Raw genomic sequence first — 15,397 nt, 5'->3', positions numbered from 1 at the left:
CAAATGGCTGAACTCAACTACTGCAAAGTGGCGCTGAAGGGTGGTTGGGCTCCGCAGTGCGCCCAATGCAAAAGGCGGAGGCGAAGGCGACATACAGTGCAAAACGAATGAAAACGAGCGAGGTTGGTAGTGTACGCTCAACCGCGTTGCTTTTCCCCGTGCTCGTTCTAACTAAAGCATTTGTGTGTGAGACGTTCGCGTGGACATAAAAGTTTATTTTGCCTGTGCTCCGCGATCGATCTTTCTTTTGTTTCTGTTTCCTAAAGAAAAATAAACAAAGCCCCGATTACACTGCTTTCGATATGATTTCTCCGCGCATTTAGGACAATCACATAGTACCTTGACATCAGACGATGCGCAAAAGCCGGCACTATAGCCGTGGAATCAGCTGTTTTACTGAAAATCGCCATTTTTACGGTTTGTTTACCTCTGCCAGCGCGCCCTCGCGGCAAAAGAAGCTACCCACAAGAGCGTTTAATTGCAAAACTGCAGCTACTTCTTGATTTTTTTTATGACATTGAACTTTAATTGTGGCTTCTTGAAAATATAACACTTTAGTTAATTTATTCACACGCTATATCTATAAAAAAGTTAGCAAACGGCTCCTTGACGTGCGAATAAACCTGTTGCCGTGAAAATAAGCGGCCCGGGGCGGCACCCTGGCGATCATTGGTTGATTCCGATTTTCGTCACGCGTTGACGTCTCGCCGAGACGTCACGGCGTCGTCATTTTGACGTCACGCTCTATAACTTTAGAGCGAGAACCGTAATTCGGCCCCAGAATCAGAGTGATAAGCCTGTATGCCGGCGGCCGCCAAAGAGCAACAAATACTGTTTTGAAGGTTTCGCGGCATTACTCCCCCCTTAAAAAAAAACATCGCCTCGATGTTCCAAAACAAAGAAACTTAAACATAAACACTACCACGGATTTTTTTTTAACGCGCGTAATATGGCTTCAGTCGTACAACATGTACGATTTCTGGGCGTACGCGCCGCCGTTGTGATGCTGATGTTCCGTCGGGAATGACTTCATAGTCCAGTGGTCCGACGCGGCGAATGATTTTGTATGGCCCAAAGTATCGACGCAACAACTTTTCACTTAATCCGCGACGGCGAATTGGTGTCCAAACCCACACTTGGTCTCCTGGAGTGTACTCTGCGTGGCGTCGTCGTAAATTGTATCGTCGTCTGTCGCTGCGCTGTTGGTCTTTAATACGCAGCCGTGCGAGTCGTCGGGCTTCCTCCGCACGCTGCAGGTAGGCGGCGACGTCAAGGTTGTCTTCGCTGGTTACGTGCGGCAGCATTGCGTCGAGCGTCGTCGTGGGCTCCCTGCCGTACACAAGCTTAAACGGGGTCGCTCTGGTCGTCTCCTGGACTGCCGTGTTATACGCGAAGATCACGTACGGCAAGATGGCGTCCCAGGTCTTGTGTTCAGCGTCGACGTACATAGCGATCATGTCCGCGATCGTTTTGTTCAGGCGCTCCGTAAGGCCATTGGTCTGGGGATGGTACGCAGTTGTTCGTCGATGGCTTGTGTGACTGTATTCCAGGATGGCTTGCGTCAACTCTGCCGTAAACGCCGTTCCCCTGTCCGTGATGAGCACTTCTGGGGCGGCGTGTCGCAAGAGAAATGGTTCGACAAAAAATTTGGCGACTTCTGCCGCGGTGCCATTTGGTAGTGCTCTTGCTTCGGCGTAACGGGTAAGGTAGTCAGTGGCCACGATGATCCACTTGTTACCATAGACGAAGATGGAAAGGGGCCAAGGAGATCCATCCCAATTTGTTGAAAGGGCATGATTGGGGGCGGAATCGGGTTTAGTAGTCCTGCTGGTCTGATCGGCGGCGTCTTGCGTCGTTGGCACTCACGGCACGTCTTCACGTAGTGGGCAACTTCGGCAGGCAGTCGTGGCCAGTAATACTTCTCTTGGATTCGACGCAACGTGCGCGCAAACCCGAGGTGGCCTGCTGTGGGCTCATCGGGCAACGCCTGCAGAATTTCTTGCCGAACGGTTTTAGGCACTACGAGAAGCGGCGCGGTCTTCTTGGGTGCGAAGTTCTTCTTCACGAGGAGGCCATTGCTTAACGTGAAGGATGATAATTGTCGCCTGAACACACCAGGAGGGGAAGCGGTCTTTCCTTCCAAGTAATCGGCTAGCGCTTTCAGCTCAGGGTCTGATCGCTGTTGTTCTGCGAAACTGCTGGCGCTTACCGGTCCCAAAAGGGCGTCGTCGTCATCGTCCTTCGGGGGAGCATCGACGGGAGCGCGGGATAAGCAGTCTGCGTCGGAATGCTTTCGGCCCGACTTATAGACTACAGTCATGTCAAATTCTTGAAGTCGTAGGCTCCATCTGGCAAGGCGGCCGGAAGGATCTTTCAAATTAGCCAGCCAGCAGAGCGCGTGATGGTCGCTTACCACCTTGAATGGTCGGCCGTATAGGTATGGACGAAACTTAGAAGTGGCCCAGATGATTGCAAGGCACTCCTTCTCGGTCGTCGAGTAATTGACTTCGGCTCTTGTGAGTGACCTGCTTGCGTAGGCGATTACTTTCTCCTGTCCGGCACTCTTCTGGACGAGAACGGCTCCTAGGCCCACACTGCTCGCGTCGGTGTGAATTTCGGTCTCGGCGTTTTCGTCAAAGTGACCAAGTACGGGAGGGCATTGCAGGCGGCGCTTGAGTTCGTCGAAGGCTTCTCCTTGCGGTGCTTCCCATTTAAAAGGTACGTCAGCCTTTGTAAGCTGCGTCAACGGTTCGGCGATCCGCGAAAAGTTTCTGACAAATCGTCGATAATAAGCGCACAGCCCAAGGAATCGGCGCACAGCTTTCTTGTCGGCAGGCGGTGGGAATTGTGCGATTGCAGCTGTTTTCTCCGGTTCTGGGCGAATACCGTCCTTGCTAACGATGTGACCTAGGAACCGGAGTTCTTCGTAGGCGAAGTGACACTTCTCTGCTTTTAGCGTTAGTCCCGAGGACTTGATAGCTTCCAACACTGTCTGTAGTCGTTTTAGGTGGTCTTCAAAGTTTGACGAGAAGACAACAACGTCGTCCAAATATACCAAACAAATTTGCCACTTCAAGCCTGCCAGGACTGTGTCCATTACTCGTTGAAACGTGGCTGGTGCGGAGCAGAGGCCAAATGGCATCACCTTGAACTCATAAAGGCCGTCCGGTGTGATGAATGCGGTCTTCTCGCGATCTCTTTCGTCGACCTCAATTTGCCAATATCCGCTCTTCAGGTCCATCGATGAGAAGTACCTTGCATTGCAGAGTCGGTCGAGAGTGTCGTCGATGCGGGGAAGCGGGTAGACATCCTTCTTCGTTATGCTATTCAGGCGGCGGTAATCAACGCAGAAGCGAAGTGTGCTGTCTTTCTTCTTGACCAAAACGACTGGTGCCGCCCAGGGGCTGTTCGATGGCTGGATTACGTCATCACGCAGCATTTCCTCAACTTGATCGCGAATGGCCTGGCGTTCTCGCGGCGACACACGATAAGGGCTTTGGCGCAGAGGTCGGGCGTGTTGGTCCGTTATAATGCGGTGCTTGGCCAGTGGTGTTTGTCGTACCTTCGATGATGACGAGAAGCACTCCCCGTAGCTTCAAAGAAGACTGAGAATCTGGTCTTTCCTGCCGTGGGTCAATGCCGGGTTGATGTCAAATTTGGGCTGACGGAATTGGTCCGGTGCGTCTTCCAGCGTTTGGTCGTGGAGGGCGAATACATCTTTGAGGTCGGCTAATTCGTCGAGAAAAGCGATCGTCGTGCCTTTGTTGAGATGCCGGTATTCTTCGGTGAAGTTTGTTACCAGCACCTGAGCTTGACCTCTCCGGAATTTCGCGATGCCTCTTGCGATGCCGACACCTTGTTCTAAGAGCAATTGGATATTTCCTTCGACGATGCCTTCAGCGGTTTCGATGTTTGCGCTACCTACGCAGACTGCGATGCTTGATCGGGGCGGGACGGTCAATTCTTCATCGAGGACGTTTAGAGCGATGTGTTGCATCAACGTCGTCGTAGCAGGAATGGCTTTGTCTGCAGAGAGCCTGATGAGCTTGGATCGCAAGTCGATGATAGCCCTATGTTCATTTAGGAAGTCCATGCCTAAAATCACGTCGCGGGAGCACTGCTGCAAGACCACAAAGCTGGTGGGGTAAGTACGCCCATTTACGGTTATTCTTGCAGTACACCGTCCCGATGGAGTTATCAAGTTTCCACTTGCGGTGCGAATCAGCGGGCCATCCCAAGCGGTGGTAACTTTTCTGAGCTGAGAGGCTAACGGTCCACTAATGACTGAATAGTCAGCTCCGGTGTCTACTAGGGCAGTGACTCTGCGACCGTCGACATCAACTTCAAGGTCACTTGTTCGCGTCCTCGCATTGCTCGTGGGCCTTAGTGTCCGATCTCGGCTCCGTCGTTTCTTCAGGTCATGGCCGGGGCATACCATTGTTACTTCGCTGGGCGGCGGTGTCTGCTTGCACTCTGGTCGTGTTGTCGTCGATGTCGTCGTGTGGAGCGGCGATGAAATGGTTGCGTCGGCGTTAGTGGTCGTCGGCGGCGGAGGATCTTCGTCTTTTCGCCGTTGAGCAACCTCACCTCCAAAGGTTGCTGCCTTTAGTTTCCCCTACGGGGGCTTGGGGACCTTCCGCGCACACTACCGTCATAGTTACGTCCTGGCGACGCAAAGCGGGCCCTGTACGGCGATGGAGACCTGAATCGACGGCTTGGTGGCGCAATCTCACCGCTACGCAGGTGGTTGTCAATTTCTTGTGGTCGTTCACCTGGGCGTGGTCGTGGAGCGTCGACTGCAAATCCGCGGAGACCGATTCGTCGGTACGGGCAGTGGCGCATGATGTGGCCGGCCTCACCGCAGTGGAAGCATAATGGCCGGTTGTTTGCAGTCCTCCAGGCGTCGCACTTCCTGGGGTTTGGGGGTCGTGGGTAGGCTTGGCGGGCGGGGGCCAAGGGGCGGTTTTCAGGAACAGGACGGTAGCGGCGAGGGCTGGGAAAGTCATCACGTCGGGGCGGAGGGCGACGTAATGCACCAGCGTAGTTCATTGCTGTTGCCTCTTGAGCTGGAACAGTAGCAGCCGTCGCTTGAGGAACGCCCAGCGCCTGCTGAACTTCTTCACGGACGACGTCCGCGAGCGTCGCTACCTGGGGTTGTTGCGATGATGGCAGCATTCGGCGGAGCTCCTCTCGCACGATCTCCCGGATGAGGTCCCGAAGGCTCTCTCCGCTTGCAGATGTGCTGGGGTAGTGGCATGAGTAGTTTGGTTGAAGTGGTCGCTCGTAGTGGCGCATCCGGGTATCTAACGTCTTCTCGATGGTCGATGCTTCACTCTCAAATTCTTCAACAGTTTTCGGCGGGTTCCGGACAAGCCCCGCAAAAAGCGACTCTTTAATGCCTCGCATTAAGAATTTCACTCTGTCATCTTCGGTCATGTTAGGGTCGGCGCGGCGAAACAGGCGTTTCACCTCCTCTACGTAGGCCAGGACGGGCTCGTTTGATAGTTGAATTCTTGATTGGAGGAGGGCCTGAGCTCTTTCTTTTCTGACAGAACTTGTAAAGGCCATCAAGAACTGTGCTTTGAATATCTCCCAATCCTTGAAAAAAATCTCGTGATTTTCAAACGAAACTCGGGCATGTCCTTGAAGAACAAAGTAGACCTGCCTGAGTTTCGCAGCGTCGTTCCAACCGTTGAATTCTGCCACACGGTCGAAAAGGTCCATCCAGTCACCCGCATCTTCATCCGATCGTCCATGGAAGCAGGGGGGCTCACGGGGTTGGACAAAAACAACCGGTGCTGTAGGCTGGGCCATTGTCAGCGGCGATGCCTTCCGAGATCGAATGTGGTCAGGCAGCAGACCGTGTTCGGGTTGTAGGCCTTGAAGTCGGCGGCTGGTTCGGTGACCTGTAGGCTGGTCTTCCAGGGCGACAGGAACACGGCTTGGGTCTTAGCTTGAAGGATCAAAGGCAGCACCTCCACCAGATGTCACGTAGTGGTGACGAGGTCGACGACACAAATTAAGGGGTCGATGATTGCACTATATAAACTCTTTATTTGGGCTGACTTGCGCCCGCAAAAGAACTAAGCACCTCGGCGGCGGCGATAGAAACAAACGTGCTCGTCGATCGTCGGACAAAGAATGCCCGTCACACTCGGCAACGCTCAATTTAAAGGCTGCACAGAACAATCTAGATAACGTCGCAAACAGCTACCAGCACGGGCTGCAACACTGTGGAAAGACACCCGAGTGGCCGGAACCTTCGAGACAGATCTCGGTGCATCTTGTGCTACAACAAAAAACTGATAAAGGTGCGACTCGCAACATCGAGCATTAACAAACAAAGATTACGGAACCGATACGCGGTCCAGAATCAGAGTGATAAGCCTGTATGCCGGCGGCCGCCAAAAAACAACAAATACTGTTTTGAAGGTTTCGCGGCAATATAAAGACTCCATTCACGTGTGTAGCACGTTGTCAGGATGCTGCTGCAGCATCTACCTTCTGTAATCTTTCATTTAGGGGCTGCACTCATCACGGAACCCGCGGGCGACAGCGCGAAACCAGGCAAAAGCCACCCGCCGCCACTGAAGCAGATGCGGAGCGAACAGTGAGCAGGTCGCGCCCCTTGCGGCGGCGGAGAGCGTGACTCAAGGAGAAAAATTCCCATTGTTCACGCGGCGATTGAGAAGGCCGTAAGAAGGAGCGCGCGCTCTCTCCCTCGAGACCGGCCGTGCAGTCACCACGCGCGGCCTCTCCTCGCGAAGGCACAAGTTGGAGCCCTGCTCTTGGAGCTGTGACGTCACACCGCTAGGCGCGCCGCGCGCGGCGGGCGCAGGAGTTAAGACGGAGTTATACTCCGACGTTTTCGGCGCGCAGGGAAGTGCCGGGCGAAGTCGGATACGTCAAACGGCGACGCCGCAGCAGGCATGAAACCGGCTCCCTACAGCATAGAGTTCCTTACACTAACTAGAGGGAAAGCTGAGGGCGCTGCACTTCAGCCACCATGGGCGCGCTAAGAATCATGGGCCGGTGTGCTACTTGTTGCGGGACAGTCGGTTTTTCTCAGGTATGTGAAGTGGCGTTACTGCGATGTTTTTTTTCGTCATTATCATCATTTGAAGGTGCGTACATAGACTGCGAAAGCCATAGTAGCGAAGGCTCAAAAGCAGACGTCGCCAATAAATGGTTTTTGTTTCCCAAAATGCCACTAAAAACTTTCTTGCACAACCTTTCTTTGCACCCTTGCAACCTTGCAACCTTTGCAACCTTGCACAAAACTTTCTTGCAAAATTGCACAACCATAAATATTTTTATAACGTTCTTTTATTTCAAAGTGCCTATTAAGTGCGAAATATTGGTATTTGTGCTGCTCAAAACTAAGCCAATAGGAGAAAGAGCCATCGCTTATATTGGATAAATATCACACTGACATGCTGTTTCTCTCTCTCTTTACAATTTATAGTCACAATATTCAATCTTAGGGCATTATTTATGGTAGAACAACGTTTATATTTGCATTAGTTTTGGCCAAAAGTTGTAGTTCTGCACTCGGTAGCTCACCGGCCCATGATGCTTTGAGCACCCATGGTGGCTGAACTGGCCGTCTGGAAACTCCATGTAAACGCCCATAGACGGCAGCACAGCTTTCCCTCTAGGAAGAAACTCTATGCCCTACAGTGAAACCAGTTCCACCGCGGAGAGACGCCTGCTGCTGGAAAGGCGCATGCGCAGAAGGCGAGAAGCAACGAGGGGAGAGGGTGCTCGTGCAGCCTTTCCCGAGCAACACTCTCTCAATACCCCGGCGCGGCCCGCGTGAAATGCATCCGGATACATTCGGCGCCGGGCGCCATCGGACCACGCCGGAAGCCGTCGAACGCGCCGACGTCGAGCGCCGCCGGAGTGTAGCAGGTCGCGTTTTGGCCGACGTGACGTCGCCGTGCCGCGCACTACGTTGGAGTATATCACCGCCTTTAGGCAACAGCCACCACGCGCGGCCTCTCCTCGCGACGGCACAAGTTGGAGCCCTGCTCTTGGAGCTGTGACGTCACACCGCTAGGCGCGCCGCGCGCGGCGGGCGCAGGAGTTAAGACGGAGTTATACTCCGACGTTTTCGGCGCGCAGGGAAGTGCCGGTCGAAGTCGGATACGTCAAATCGGCGACGCCGCAGCAGGCATGAAACCGGCTCCCTACAGCATAGAGTTCCTTACACTAACTAGAGGGAAAGCTGAGGGCGCTGCACTTCAGCCACCATGGGCGCGCTAAGAATCATGGGCCGGTGTGCTACTTGTTGCGGGACAGTCGGTTTTTCTCGGGTATGTGAAGTGGCGTTACTGCGATGTTTCTTTTTCGTCATCATCATAATTTGAAGGTGCGTACATAGACCGCGAAAGCCATAGTAGCGAAGGCTCAAAAGCAGACGTCACCAATAAATGGTTTTTGTTTCCCAAAATGCCACTAAAAACTTTCTTAAGTGATTGCACAACCATAAATATTTTTATAACGTTTTTTTATTTCAAAGTTTGCCTATTAAGTGCGAAATATTGGTATTTGTGCTGCTCAAAACTAAGCCAATAGGAGAAAGAGCCATCGCTTACATTGGATAAATATAACACTGACATGCTGTTTCTCTCTCTCTTTACAATTTATAGTCACAATATTCAATCTTAGGGCATTATTTATGATAGAACAACGTTTATCTTTGCATTAGTTTTGGCCAAAAGTTGTAGTTCTGCACTCGGTAGCTCACCGGCCCATGATGCTTTGAGCGCCCATGGTGGCTGAACTGGCCGTCTGAAAACTCCATGTAAACGCCCATAGATGGCAGCACAGCTTTCCCTCTAGGTAAGAGTAAGAAACTCTATGCCCTACAGTGAAACCGGTTCCACCGCGGAGAGACGCCTGCTGCTGGACAGGCGCATGCGCAGAAGGCGAGAAGCAACGAGGGGAGAGGGTGCTCGTGCGGCCTTCCCCGAGCAATACTCTCTCAATACCCCGGCGCGACCCGCGCGAAATGCATTCGGATACATTCGGCGCCGGGCGCCATCGGACCACGCCGGAAGCCGTCGAACGCGCCGACGTCGAGCGCCGCCGGAGTGTAGCAGGTCGCGTTTTGGCCGACGTGACGTCGCCGTGCCGCGCGCTACGTTGGAGTATATCACCGCCTTTAGGCAACAGCCACCACGCGCGGCCTCGCTTCGCGACGGCACAAGTTGGAGCCCTGTTCTTGCAGCTGTGACGTCACACCGTTAGGCGCGCTGTGCGCGGTGGGCGCAGGAATTAGGCAGCAGCCACCACGCGCGGCCTCGCCTCGCGACGGCACAAGTTGGGCCCCTGGTTTTTGCGGCAGATGGCATGACGCCATAGCAGAGGTCAAGTTAAAGGTCAAAGCGCCCGTCTCGGCTGCGGGAGGTGGTTAGTTCGAAACCCACCGGTAAAAATGGGTACAAGCGTCCCCCGGCCTGGCGCTCGGCTTTTCTAGGGGTGTGCGTTTGAAAGAAGCTCCGTAAACCCCGCTGCGCGCCCCTCCTCCGCAGTGGGCCCAAACTCAGTTTCGAACTTTAAGAGAGCACGTTGTTGGGCTAGTCGGTCATACATACTTCGGTATGTATGTCGGTCATACATACGGTCATACGCCTGAAGGGCTCCCTTTAGCCTCAGCTGCAGCAGTCCTAACTGTAGCAGTCCAATAGTAGCTACCGCGGCCGCGCTACGCGAGGAGCTGAAAGTGAAAGCAGCAATGTTTTCGCAATAATAAATAAATAAATGAATAAATAAATAAATAAATAAAAAATTTTGAGCGTCAACGGATTCTCGGTTTACGGAGACTAAAGTGCTTCCGTTCGAGACTCTGAGTCGTCACTAGCGTCCATCGGGAGCAGTTCGCCCCCTGACAGTGCGGACGCGGCGGAATCTCCCCGGCCGTAGCTGCGCGAGGACCGTCGCGTATGGCTATGTTAGCTGTCGGCCCCAGAGCCGGTCGCATTGTATAAATGTCTGTAAATAGTGCATAAAGCTTTTTTTTTCATCATCAGCGCCGACTCGAAACCATCGCTACTGCCCAGGGAGCTGACAGCCTTCGTTCACGAAACGGGTGACGAGAGCTACGCAACCAACTCCTTGGCACAACCCTGTTGACGGTGGGATACTGTGTGATAAAGGCTGACCGCCGAAGAATTGACGCGTTTGAATTGTGGCGCTGACGGAGACTCTTGAGAGTTCCTTGGACTGCCAGAAGATCAGATCAGTCGATATTGTCGACCATAAACCCTGACTGCTCATTGGAGGGTCAAATTCTAAAGTTAAAGCTCAGCTACTTTGGTCATCTGATGAGAAGAGAGGAGTCGCTGGAGAAAGATTTGATGTTGGGAAAGGTTGAGGGGTGCCGGAGAAGGGGGAGGCAGCGAACGCGACGGTTAGATGGCATCCTCGAGGCGCTGCATAGGGTCACGAAGAGTCGGACGCGACTGAACGACTGAACTGAACTGAACTGTGTTATAACCCCACCGGCACAACACCGCAGACTGCTGCATAGCAGAATGCAGTTTGAATAGGCCACTGTTGTGTATGAACGATCGAGGTGTCGGAGTACCTTCTTTTTTTTCTATTAAACCTCCGTCGCGGTGTCTTATTGGGGAGGGCGCTCGACTGCTCGACGACGGGGGGTTAAATCTCGGCCGTTTTGCAAGGCGATCCTTTGCATTGGGAATTGACTGAATGTTAAATAACCCCAAGTGGTCAACGACATCATTCTTCATAGCCGATATCACCTTGGTGCGTTAATCGTCTTTTCTTTTCTGGTTTTGTTGTTGAAGGCTTCTGCGCATCCGTAACAGGGGAGTGACTACGCTTTGCTTTACAGAAATGCCGAACGTTTCAGAAACATATAATCCTAGCACCTATTTGTTGCACTTTATATTACATAATACACCTAGCTCAATGTACTTCGCTGGCAGCCCATTGAAATCACTTTTCGTGTAAGTGCTACTGCTGTCTCCCGAACAAACTTCTTGTTTCTGAGGAGTAAAATAGTTTCATACTGTGGCAGCTACCGCGTTTAGTTCGCAAATAAATACATCTTTGTAATCAAATGACAAGATGAAATCCATTTCTTTCGAGGCTGTTTGATATCATCCGGTACCTGATTTGCAAGTATCCCTAATATTTTGCTTCGCATGCTATTGAGTCACTGCTCAGTAATTAGAGTGATAAAGAAATCGTCAGCCTCTCAAAATTCCTTGCCAGAACATGATAGCGCCCATGCGAAGCTCTTTAGGATGTCTTCGCTGCGAGTGACTCGTAGCTTGAGCACTTTAACATTATCGAAAAGTAATCGCTGATAGACCTAAATTCTGTAAAGGGCGTAAAACTCTTCTCACAAAGTGAAATTTATTGGCCGTGTAAAAAAAAAAAAATCATTACACCATTTATCAAAATCACACGCATCAGATATCTCTTACACTAAGAAAGTAACAAAATTTCTTTAAAGAAAGGTGTTAGGCAAGGAGACAAAATCTCCCCAGTACTATTCACAGCTTGCTTAGAGGAAGTATTGAGGGACTTGGAATGGGAGCAGTTAGGGAAAAGAAAGGTAAAAGTAGAAAAAGGAAAAGTAGAAGGGAAAAGTAGAAAGGTAGGCTTCAAAATCAATATGCAGAAGACTAAGGTAATGTTCAACAGCCTCGGGAAGGAACAGCAGTTTACATTAGGTAGCGAAGTACTGGAAGTAGTAGGCGAATATGTCTACTTAGGACAGGCAGTAACCGCAGATCCGGACCATGAAAAGGAAATAACAAGAAGAATAAGATTGGGATGGAGCGCATTTGGCAAGCACTCGCAGATTATGACTAGCAGCTTACCGCTATCGCTCAAGAGGAAAGGATACAATAGTTGCATCTTACCTGTACTCACCTATGGGGCTGAAACGTAGAGGCTAACCAAGAGGGTTCTACTTAAGTTAAGGACAACCCAGAGGGCTATGGAGCGAAAAATGGTAGGGGTAACACTAAGAGATAGGAAGCGTGCAGAGTGGTTCAGAGAAATAGCTCAAGTTACCGACATTCTAGCGGAAATTAAGAAGAAGAAATGGGCATGGGCAGGACATGTAGTGCGAAGACAGGATAACCGATGGTCGCTTAGGGTAACAAACTGGATTCCAAGGGAAGGAAAGCGTATCAGGGGCGGCAGAAAGTTAGGTGAGCGGATGAGGTTAAGAAGTTCGCAGGGGTAAAATGGATGCAGATAGCCCAGAACCGGGTTAATTGGAGAAATATGGGAGAGGCCTTCGCCCTGCAGTGGGTATAGACAGGCTGATGATGATGACACTAATTTCCTCGGTTTCAGGAAATCTTTTAGTCATTTTCTGACATTGGCCGCAAGAAGCATTCACTCGTTGTGAGTTCTGCAAACTAAGTCCAGTCACCACTCTACACGTGAACAGTCAGCCTTCCTGTGCGGCGAGATTTCCTGTATAGGGTCGGCGTAATCTCATTTTTGGGGAATACTTGTGCCTGGTTGTCTAGCCAGAGTTGATATGCACTCAGTCTACGGCAACCCGCCAGGCTGTATGCTCTCAATGCTACATTTACATCCTCGAGTCAGATACGATATAATGAGCTAGGCGGTGTGACGTTTCATTTTAAAGTACTGCAGGCGAGAGCACACGAACCTTGCATCTGTGTTGGCTTGAATTTGCCTGTCTGACACTGGTATATACGTGCACACTGTTGAAAATGCAATAAAAAAAAAACAAAGTTGTAATTAAAGTGGTACGCACCAGAAATATCAGGCCCATGAGCGTGGTACAACGCGAAAGAAGTTCAAAATGATGTGAGTAAATCGAAAAGACGTGGGGTTGCGTGCCTAGTTTTCCTAAAATCCGCGCTTCTTTTCCGCAGCCCAAATGTACGGATTTTTTTTTTCTGCAATATAAGAACACTAAACAGCAAATAGCCAACGCATTGCAGAAGCCACGTTTTCTTGGCCAACAAACCCGCCATAAACTTGGAAGCAGGCCTACGCCGCGTGCGTTTCTGCGAGGGCTGCCGATCCACACTATCGGAGCGGCGGTGGCGCCACTTCTAGGCCGATCTCGAGGTGAATAGCATTAACGAGAGGGTGGTATGCAGCGCAATTAAACTTTTAAACTTAATAATCGGTATAAACTGAAGGTTGTACACATATAGGCGCCCCATGTACTCATGATGACCAGGCAGTTGAAAGCTTCCATGCAGGAAGATGTAGAATCTGCGATGGGGAAAGTAAAAACAAAGTATATGATACTCGTGGGCGACTTCAAAGCCAAGGCAGGCAAAACGTAAGCTGGAGACCAGGCAGTGAGCAACATATATCATTGGGCCAAGGAATAGCTAGGGTGAGTTCGTTGAACGCAGTAACCTACGTATCATGAAAACCTTCTTCAGTAGACGGAAGAGCTGGAAGTGCGCATGGGAAAGCCCTAGCGAAGAGGCTAAAATGAAACCGAAAAATGAAACAGCACGTAAGGTCTCGCATTAATCTGGATTTGAAGATGTAACGAAACAGATTAGTGAGAAAGAAGTGAATCAACGAATTAGCGGTGAGTCAATAGTAAAAGGATTCAGGATTTCGCTGAAGAATCGATATTTAGCTCTAACTGAAGAAGCCGACCATAGCCAAGAAGCAATGAAGAATAATTTCAGAGATATCATTACTGAGTGCGCGGTATAGAAGGACGGATTAGGATAGTAAGAGAGGATTCTGGTAAACTGTCGACGGAGAGGAAAAATTTGATTAAGAAATGCCAAAGTATGAAAGCCTCCTACCTCACGGACGGGATAGAACTCGCAGAGGTATCAAAGCTAATCAATAAGAGTAAGGGGACCAACACATGGAAGTAAAATTGAGCATGCTCTAAAGAACGGTCGTAGCCCGAAAGCGGTGAAGAGCAAATTGGTCATAGGAAGAAATTGTTTGCATGCACCGAGGGACAAGGAGGGCAGTGTCATTACTAATATGAACAAGATAATCAAGGTAGCCTAGGAGTTCTATACTGACCTATACAGTAGTCGAAGTAATCAGAAAAATGATTTGCCGTAGTAAAGAGCAATCAGAAGTTCCGCTAGTAACGAAGGACGAGGTTAAGAAAGCTTTAGAAGCTATGGAAAAGGAGAAATCAGCTGTGGAGGACCAGGTAAATACAGATTTGTTGAAGGACAGAGGTAAGGATACTATGGTAAAAAAAACTGGCCACGTTGTATACACAATGCCTGATGACATCGAAGGCACTGGAATTATGAAGCAATTCTACCATTATCTTATGTCATAAGAAAAGAGCTAAGGACTTAAAATTACAGGCCAGATTATTATTCGTTGCGTACAAGGTATTTAGTAAGGCAATCACTAATAGGGTCAGTACAACTTTAGACTTCAATCAACCAAATGATTAGGCAGGTTTCCGGAAAGGGTAAAGTATAATCGATGATATTGACAATATCAGCCAGGTGACAGAAAAGTGCTCGGAATATAACCAGCGTATACAACAACCATTGGCTACGAGAAAGCATTTAACTCAGTCGGAACCTCAGCGGTCATGCAGGAATGGCAAATACTGTTTGTAGATTGAGCCATACGTGAGAGTATTGGAACATATATATAAATTAGTTTATCATGGGTGCTGCCGGTTTGTTTAGGTGGCGCCATATTGCGGCTAAGTTGAGAACAACCGCCATGTTGGTACGTGCGGTCGCATCCGCGGAACAGCAGACGAGTATCGCATATCAGAATCTCGGAGTTTTATCGTCAACATTTTTGCGTTCGGAAAGTTTGTGACTGAAAGAAAAAGGCTGCTCAGCAGCAATCAAGCCAGTCGGTCAGAAATGACTAGAAAGTGCGCGCCTGATAAAGTAGGCCGAAGACTACAAGTCTGATTGCAATTAGCGCGTAAGTTTTGTGTGCTTCAGAGAGGCGTTGGCGCACAACGGGCCTGAAGGGCGGTGAAGCAAGCATTGCATTACAGCTTTCGATCTACTTTTTTATCATTGGCCCCGCCGGGGTGGCGCAGTAGCTACGGCGCTCGACTACCGTTCCCAAGGATGCGGGATCGAATCCCGGCCTCGGCGGCCGCTTTTCCATGGAGGCGAAAAGCAAGGCGCCGCATGCTGCGCGATGTCAGTGCACGTTAAAGAACTCCAGGTGGCCGAAACTTCCGGAGTCCTCCACTACGGCGTCTCTCATAGCATGAGTCGTTTTGGGACGCTAAACTCCACAAAACCTACTTTTTATCGTTGGATGATTTCTAGAGATGGGCTACCGTAGCAGTGTGAGCAGTGAAGGCAAGCGAATGTAGTCGTTTCATGATTTTAGGAGCATAATGCTAACCGCGCTACATTTGGTGTGTCCGCAGATTATCCATATACTT

General features: G+C 50.4%; 1 protein-coding gene across 2 annotated transcripts in view; it reads left to right on the top strand.

The window, feature by feature from the left end:
* LOC146209918 (heat shock protein beta-1-like) overlaps window positions 1-15,397 on the top strand; it is a 58,158-nt gene that overhangs the window by 33,700 nt on the left and 9,061 nt on the right. The gene's annotated exons all lie outside the window — the stretch shown is intronic.

The sequence above is a fragment of the Amblyomma maculatum genome, chromosome 1 (genome assembly GCF_055883805.1).
Source record: "Amblyomma maculatum isolate TAMU_Amacu chromosome 1, ASM5588380v1, whole genome shotgun sequence".
NCBI lineage: Eukaryota > Metazoa > Arthropoda > Arachnida > Ixodida > Ixodidae > Amblyomma > Amblyomma maculatum.
This window is presented reverse-complemented; position numbering and strand designations above follow the sequence as displayed.